The 9,003-nt window shown below is 44.2% G+C and overlaps 1 long non-coding RNA gene across 1 annotated transcript; it reads right to left on the reverse strand.

Moving 5' to 3' along the window:
* Positions 1 to 2,754: 2,754 nt before the first annotated feature.
* On the reverse strand, positions 2,755 to 8,406 carry LOC141572045 (uncharacterized). The gene is made up of 3 exons (XR_012497055.1): positions 7,843 to 8,406; positions 4,258 to 4,371; positions 2,755 to 4,168 (listed from the first exon to the last, which is right to left on the reverse strand). It is a non-coding gene; the product is annotated as an uncharacterized LOC141572045 (long non-coding RNA).
* Between the last annotated feature and the right edge of the window lie 597 nt (positions 8,407 to 9,003).

A 9,003-nucleotide genomic window follows, 5' to 3' on the forward strand; every position in this document is an offset into this window, starting at 1 on the left:
GAAAATAAGACTTACCCCCAAAATAAGCCCCAGTTAAAATCGTCAGCCAGACGGACGCATTTAGTACGTTATGACCATTTTCCAGAAGAAGACATGACTGTATTTGAATAAACGTAGATTGTTGTACATGAAAAAATAAGACATCCCCTGAAAATATGCCCTAATGCATTTTTTGGAGCAAAAATTAATATAACACCTGGTCTTATTTTCAGGGAAACACGGTAGTAAATATAAAATAGTCTCTTGGTGCTGCTGTAGGCTGCTCTTCTTTGATTATTAGTGAGGGTAAACCTTTCCCCTAGTGGTGGTTCCGAGCAGGTGAGTTTGGCCGGTTCATTAACCTTCAGCCCCAGACTGTCAGACATAAACGGGAGGATACCACCTCCTCTTGGCGTCACTGTGATCCTTTTTTTTTTTCCAACTCAGCTCATCATTGTCTTTGTATTTGCATTTTTATAGGAGCTGTAGCCAAGGGCAGTGCTTTCAGAGCACCAAAATTAAAACCTGGTCTTTGCCCTGAAAGCAAACAGTCTATGTTCGTATTTCCAGTATTTCTCAGAACTGCCCTATATGAGTCTTTTAAGAGTAGCTTAAATATACAGTAGTAACTCCATTATCTGGAGAATCCAGACAACTCAGAAATAAATTAATTTTATTCCAGACACAGTTATCTGGGTTGTGAATATGTACATATTTTCCAGCCATTCATACCTGAATGGATGGGTGACGTGCTGCAGAAACCTCCTTAGTTGGAGAGATTTAATGAAGACAGCAATGGAAGAGTTTTCTTGGGACAAGCAAAAGGGTTACAGCATTTTATAGGTACTACAGAAAAAAATTAGGAACATGTCACAGTCGCCAAACTTCACATTTGTGGGTTGGATTTTCTTGCTGTACTTTCTGTGACAATTAAATGAGATGTAAAACTCTTAATGCAGTGCTTGTCATGGGATAAACGCTCAATGAATGCCAACTGTTGTACTCCAGTTTCTTTGTATGTCAATGATCTTTTCATGTTCTTTGCTCACATATATTGGACTCTTGATTTTTTTTTTCTTGTTTGTTTTTATGAGCTCTTTATATATGGTAGCCACTCTGCCTTTAGCTCAGGTTTCCTGACATTTTCCTTTGGTCACAACATTTAGAATGTTGGGAAATTTGTGGTTTTTGACAGCTGCTCCTTCCCCAGAGCTGTCCTGGTTTGCATTAGGGTCACCCTGTCCCTCAACTGTCCAAGAGGACTTGGCTCATTGAAGCATGTGGAACAATTCTTTTGAAATGAAAGGACTCAGAATCTCCACATTCTGAGGGGCTCTTTTCCCAAATGAGGGCAGTTTTCTTGATTTTGTGGTGGTTGTTCTTGCTTTATTTTTTCTTTTGCAGCAAATTCGTGCATGCATCAAGCATCCAATGAGAGCCTTCTAAGTGCAAAATGCTGAATTTGGGGACATAATGGTGAGCAAAATAGATATGTCCCTGCCCTAATGGAGCCCACTGTTTACAGGGAGACACACACTGGTTGATGTCATCTAGACAGTGAGTATTTATTGAGCACCTGCTATGTGCCAGGCTGTCTGCTAGGGGCTGGGGACACCCAGGTGCACAGAGATAGCCCATCATTAACCACATAACCACACAGGTAAATAGAGAGTGACATATAACATGTCTGAGTTATGAACGAAGGGCTGGTAGAGCTCTGAAGCCTATGACACCAGGACGTGACCTATTCTGACTGGGGGTCTGAGGGGAAGGAGGGGTATCAGTTAAGGAAGTCTTCCCGGAGGAGGTAACATTGGAGGTGAGCTCTGAAGGCTGACTGGGAGGTAACCAGGCAAAGGGGTAAAGGTTTTTTTATAACAAAGGGAACAGCACATGCAAAGTCCTTGGGGTGGGAAGAAACAGTCCGCTGGGTCCAGGGTTGGCCACTGGGACTCTGGGATGAAAGGCAGGGTCAGTGTTTAGGGGACCCCTCTCACGGTTTAGCCCACCTCAGGGCCCCATCTGCCCCTGCCCTGCCTGGGCAGCCCTCCTCTTGTCTGATGGCAGGAGAGGTGTCAGAAGCTCACTTTTGGAGGACACATGGCAGAGAGCGAGGCAGGGCCATGTGGAACTTCGCTGTCACCCTGGTACTTTCTCTGACCTCGGTGGGGGAGTGGCCTCCCGCCTTCGGGAGTTCACGGGGAGGTGAAGTCTCCTCCCAGCGGAGACCGGTTTCTTCCCCTCCAGGGAGGCCTGGCAAGGCCAGGAAGGGTGTCTGCTCTGACCTCTCCCCTCCCCAGCACTAGGGACCAAGCAGCAGGGGCCCCCATAACTGTCCTGTCCTGGGCATGGGCTTGGGGGCAGGACTGACACCTGAGGATCGCGGGGCTGAGGCCAGACACTGCAAGTCCCCTGAGCATTTCCCTCGAGGCGCAGGGACCAGCTCAGAGCTCAAGTTCACTCTGTGGCCACAGGCCCATGAGAGTGACGTCCACCTGGAGCACGTCAGGCTTTGCAGTGTGTTCTGTAAATGAAGCCTTGGCTCTCTCCCTCGGCAGCACCCAGGGCTGTCATTGGCTTCCCACAGTCCTTACAGGGAAATTCCAGCCCGTAACTTGGGGCCTCAGGAACGTCTGAATAGACTTTGGAGCCAGACAACTCTGGGTTGGAGTTCCTGATCCATCTCTACTCTCTGTGGGACTCTGGGCAGATTAACTTCTTGAGCCTCAGTTTCTCCACATGTTAAAATGGGTTCACCTTACCCTCTTGGGGCTGTCATACTACTGATCGTGACTTAGGACTCCTAAAAGTGCAGGAGTAGAAGGTGCCAGGCCTTTTTGAGACACTGACCTGGGACAGGCACAGAGTGACTTCTGCTCCATCCTACAGTGAGTCATGGGCCAGCCCCGATTCCATGTGGGAGGGGACCCAGGGGAGTGGATTTTGGGAGGTATGATCCCTTAAGGCTGTCTCTGGAGACTGGCGAATCCGTGTGATCCCGGGGGTGGGGGGGGGTGTGCTTTACTCAGTAGAGGGTAGAACAAGCTTTCTTCTCTCCCGGGTTCTCTGTCTAGAGACCCAGTAACCAGAAGCCTCTTGGTCGGGGGTGGGCAGCTGTAATTCTCGCCTCCCATCTATAGACATACTCTCCACAATATATCTATTCTCTGGAAAAATCCCCCAAAGCCTATAATGAGGCACTAGAAAAAAATGAATGATAGCATATTATGTATTCATTTCAAATGTTAAATAATAATAATTGGTATCATTGCTTGAGAATTTACAATATGCCAACATTGCCCTTAGAAATTATATCTTATTTCATTCTCCCAACATCCCTGTGGAGACGCCACTCTGGCGACCCTCGTCTTGTGGGCTAAACTGTAACAAATGGACTCCCAAATGCTTGTTAACTCAAACACAAGAGAAGTTTGCTTTTCGCTTATGACGATGAGAATTCCTGGTCAGCAGGCTGCCCACCTCCACTGACAGTCTGCCAGACTCAGGTCCATCCAGCTCGGGGCTCTGCTATTCGCTGGCTTGCTAGAGAGAACAGAGCGCTCTGGCTGCTACCTGGAGAACGGCCCTAGGTGTGTGTGTATGTGGGGAGGAGGTGGGATTTGACGGATATGCCCTCATTTGCCTTCTAAATCCACTCTCCTCTTCTCTCCCCCCTCTCTGCCCTGGGAGGCTAACCTCCATGGACTGTATTAGTGGACTCCCAGCCTCTGGCTTCCAGTTAGGTTCAGCCTGTGGGAGACAGTGGCAGGGGATCAGAGTCCCTTGCCTCTCTCTCTGCCGGGCTGTAGTTTGACAGTAGCTGACCTTTTCACCAAAGGTCATGGCTCCTCCCATCAGGTGGCCCTTTCCAGCATCTATAGCTCTCACTCGTCCTGGGGGTGATAACAGGAGGTCTCTTGTTGGTGCCCTTGACCACACCCTTACCTCGTAATCACCCCTTTGATAACCTCTCTGCAGCCGTGTCCTCTGAGGGTGCCATCTACATCCTGCTGTGCTCCCGGCTGGTCCAGGGGGCAAGGGTGGAGGCAAGGACACTGTTCAGGAGGCGATTACGAAAATCCAGGAGACAGACGATGGTGAGTAGATTCATAAGATTTTCTGGTGGATTGGATGTGGAGTTTGAGTTAAAGAGATGCTTCAAGGACAGCTCCAAAATTGACCTGAACAACTGGAAGATTGGAGTTATTTATTAAGATGGATGAGACCAAGGTAGAGAGGGGCTTGCGAAGGGAAAAACAAACAAACAAGCAAACCAACCTGTGAGTTCTGTTTTAGACATGTTAAAGTTTAGGGCGCTTTTAAGACTGCCATGTGGAGATGCTGAAAAGGCAGCTGGAGCTCCAAGTCTGGGTTTCAGGGCAGAGATCCAGGCTGCAGATATAAATTTGAGAATTGTGAATATGTAGATGGTATTTAAAGCCTTGGGATTCAATGAGATAACCAAGAAGATTATAGCTGGAGAAAAGAAGATCTGACAGTGAGCGCTGAGTTTTTTCAGCATTTGGAGGCCAAGGCGATGAGGAGAAACCAGCAAAGAAGACTAATGAGGAGCTGTCAGTGAGGTCGGAGGAAAACCAAGAAACAATGGTTTTCCTGGAAGCCAAGTGGAAAAAAAAAAGGGGGTTTCAAGAAGAAGAGAGCCATCAACAATGGAGAATGCTGCTGGTTGTTCAGGTTAGATGAAGCCTTATAACGAAGATTAGACTTGACAAAATAGAAGCCATTGATGACCTTGAAAAGGAGGTCTTGAGGATAAAAGTTTAATTGAAAAGGGCTCAGAGAAGAATAGGAGACATTTCTGGTTCTATCTGTGGCAGAGTGGCTGGTATTGGACTTATGTTCCTGTCACAAATAACTGTAATACTGGACAAAATATATGAAACAATCATTATGTCATTGAACCACAGCCAATGCAAAGCTATGATCCTCAAGAGAGGGGAAGCACAAAGGCTGAACTCCACATTCAACTTGACTTTCTGCCTAGGGGTAATTTTCAAACGGTGGCACAAGGAAGCAAATTCCAAGCAGAGAGTATAGTCTCACTTGGCGGATAAAAGAGAGTTCGGAGTTTAGGGCTGCTAAGACCGCTGGAATCTGTGGGGCAGATTACCAAAGAAGAGGGAACCACAGAGAAGAATCGGCAGAGATGGAGACCCAAAATTTGCGTATGTATTCCCTTCAGATCTGTAGCTGAGTCCTAAGGTGTACACGCACAGGGCAAGACTCCACAAGGCCTAGCAATACACCTCCTTGGGAGCCGAGGCTGAACAGAGATTTCAGAGGTCTCAGTGCTGAAGTGATATTGTGGTTCTGAGGCATCTAGAGAGGAGAGAACTCAGTGAAAACCCTGAGAATGCAACTGAAAATCCAGAAAGGGTACTGTGTAGAAGTAAGTACATAAGCTAGAAGTAATGGTTTCACCCTAGAACTGTGGGAAAACTGAAATAGACTCTCCTTAACAAAGTCTAAAATCAATTCTCAACAAGATCAAGTTATTTAACGGCTTACCAGAAGAAAAGCAAAGCTAAACAAAACAGTATTCTTTAGAGGATGATATCATAATCCAGAGTCCCCACAATGTAACATTCAAAATGCTTAGCATATAATAAAACATTATTAGACATGTAAAGAAGCAGGAAATGTGACACATAGTCAAGAGAAAAAAGTCAATAGCAGTAAACTCAATGTAATCCATATGTTGGAAATGGTAGACAAAGACTAAAATATATAAATGTATTAAAGGATTCAATGGAAAAGGTGAACAAAACATTTGTGCCAATGGGAAATTTGGCATAGAAATGAAACATTTTTAAATGGAAATTCCTGAACTAAACAATACAGTATCTGAAATGAAGAATTCTTTGGAAGCACTTAATATCTATCATATTGGACATGGCAGAAAAAAGGATCTGTAAACTCAAAGACAGGAGGTCAAAATGAATGGCACCTATCAACCCAGATTCACGATGCTTAGTACATCCAAAGGAGGATAAATACAAAAATACCATACCTAGGTCATCGCAGTCAAACTACTAAAATCCAAAGATAAACAGTCTTAAAAATCAGCTAGAGAAAAAAACAATACATCACATTCAAAAGAACAATAAGAATCATGGCTGACTTAGCAGAAACATTGGAAACCAAAAAGTAATAAGAATGACACCTACAAAGTGCTGAAAGAAAACTGCCAACCTCGAATTCTTTATCCAGTGAAAATATCCTTCAGCACTCAAGATAAAGAAAGATATTTTCAGGAAACTAAAACCGAGATAATTTGTTGTCAGCAGAATTTCACTACAACAAATACTGATGATGTTCTCTAGGCTAAAGAGAAATGATCCCAGATAGAATCCTATATCTGCAGGAAGGAATACAGCGCATCAGAAATGGTAAGTATGTGGGTATTTACAAACATTTATTTAAAAGACTATTGACTAGTCAAAGAAAAATAATAATCATGTCTGGTGGCGTTTATAATATATGCAGAAACAAAACATATGACAACAACACAAAGAGAAGAAAAGGTGTAAATGAAATTATGCTGTTCAAAGTTCTTACAATAATATGAGAAATGATATGATATTAATTCGAGGTAGACTGTGATAAGTTAAGGATGAATATTGTAATCTCTAGAGCAACGCTCAAAAAAAACCAAGCATGTTTAAAAGCCAAGAAGATAATGATGTGTAAAAAATGGAGGTTCATCGTCTGTACCACTCTGGTGTGGGAGCTGACAGTGAGGGAGGCTGACACGCTGAGGGGAGGGGGTATATGAGAACTCTACTTTTCACTCAGTTTTGCTGTGGACCTAAAACTATTCTAAAAAATAAAGTCTATTTTTTTAAAAAGTTGAGAGGACATAAAATGTAATTCTAAAATATACTCAATCCAAAATAAGAAAGGCAAGGAAAAAACAAAGGAACAAAGAGCAGTTGGAACAAATAGAAGACACACAGAAAAATGGTAGACTGAAACCCAACCACACCAGTAATTACATTAAATATGAATGGACTAATAAACATTCCAAAGGAAAGACAGAGAGTATATATACAATTGGATACAAGAATGAGACCCAACTACATGCTGTTCATTAAATATAGGGACACCAAAAGGAGGAAGGTACCAGGTTGGGGGAAAGCTGTACCATGGAAACTAATCAAAAGAAAGCTGGGGAGGCTACGTTAATATCAGACAAAGAAGACTTCAGGACAAAGAACATTCCAGAGATAAAGAGAGATACTGCATACTGAAAAAAAAACAATTCATAAGAAGACATAATAATGCTAATTGTGTCCTATTAATAATCTTAATAACGTAGCTTCAATACATGAAGCAAAAACTGAGAGAATTAAAAGACATCAACAAATCCACAATAACAGAGATTTTAACACTGCTCCTTGAGACCCTGACAGACAGCAGACATAAATCAATACAGACAGATAGAGGCTTTGAAAAAGAGAATGTGAGAAGAGGAGGTGGAGAGGGAAACCCCAATCTTTTAAGGAATTTGACTTGAAAGAGAGCAGAGACGTGTGCAGTGGCTGGATTGGGGTATGAGGTCAAGTGCAGATTAAGATGGGAGAAATGACAGCACGTTTGTACTCTGGTGACGAGAGTCCAGGAGGGGTGGGAAGAGGCGATGCAGGCCAGTGAGAGCACAACGGCAGGGCAAGGACCTTGAGTGACAAGGGAGGAAGGGATATGGGCACAAGCAGAACTGGTCTGAGGCGGTTGTTGTTTATGTGTCAGGGGAAAGAACCTTTCCCAAGACACTGGGCCCTGTCCTATGGCCAGGCTTCCTGGGGACGGGTGGGGGGCAGCTGGGGCAGGATCTGCACCAACCTCTCAGGCTTGGTATGGTCCTGTTCTTCTCCACATCTCTGTCCCAAGATAATTCAAGTTGGTCACAGGAAGCTATCCCAACACTAGAGGCTGGGGACAAGAAGGCTGCTTTTATAATTTTCATACACACACGCTCGTATGAATATATATATAACTGCCTGTATCTATATCTGTATCTCTATCTCTCTATCTCTGTCTATATTTAGTTTCTGTATCTCTCTGGAAAAATACACAAGAAACCAGGAAACTCGATAGTGGCTGACAGGAGTGGGAGGGAGGAACTAAAGTAACCATAAATAAAAACAAACACAGAAGGCAACACTTGACAAACAACACTCAGCAGTCTACTCGACTTCCGGTTCCCTTTTTAAACCCTACATTTTATCTTCTATATACATGTGTTTCCGGATTCCATTGAGAAAATATGAAGAACATTTAAACCCAACAATCTGCCCATAAACTAGGCTGTAAGCAGGTAAGAGTTGTAAATAAGTCTGCCAGTCACCTTTGCTAAGCACTTATTTTGTGCTTAGGATGAAAAAGTCTCACCCTATCACTAGCAGCGAGTCCACAACCAGCAATTCGTCATTCCTATTTTCAATCTGTTGACATATCTTAAATATTATGAATTATTGAATTAAAACACTACTATCCAGACATGCTCATCCGTCACGTGTGAGGGCCTTCTTGACTTGATAACTGGATTAACAAAACAAAGCTGAGGGCCAGAATAGGAGCTGCAAGATGATCCAATGCCTCCTTCCCCCAACGCCTGTGCTTTTTAAACATAATTGGTGTCATCTTCTGAAAGAAATTGGCTGACGTGTGGGACCACTAAGTGCTGTGCTGAGGTCCGGGAGCCTTTGGGTCAGACATGGCCACCCAGGCCTCGGCTGGCTTGCTTTTCCTGGTCTGTTTCACATGTGCGTGTCGCATGCCCATCTCCTGCCTCTGTGCCTGGGACTTGAAACACCCTGGGCAGCCGGCCAGAGGCCTTGGTTTTCTTTGCACAGTTGCCCAATCTGATGTTGGTGTTTAGCAAGCAAAGCGAGGCTCTTGGAGGTCAAAGAGAAACAGATGGCCCTCTTGCCTCTTCTGACCCCAGGGAACTCCATGGACCTGAGAGCACCGTGAGATGCTCCCCACATTTCAGAGCCCAGG

The sequence above is a fragment of the Rhinolophus sinicus genome, linkage group LG06, assembly GCF_036562045.2.
Source record: "Rhinolophus sinicus isolate RSC01 linkage group LG06, ASM3656204v1, whole genome shotgun sequence".
In the NCBI taxonomy this organism is placed as follows: Eukaryota; Metazoa; Chordata; class Mammalia; order Chiroptera; family Rhinolophidae; genus Rhinolophus; species Rhinolophus sinicus.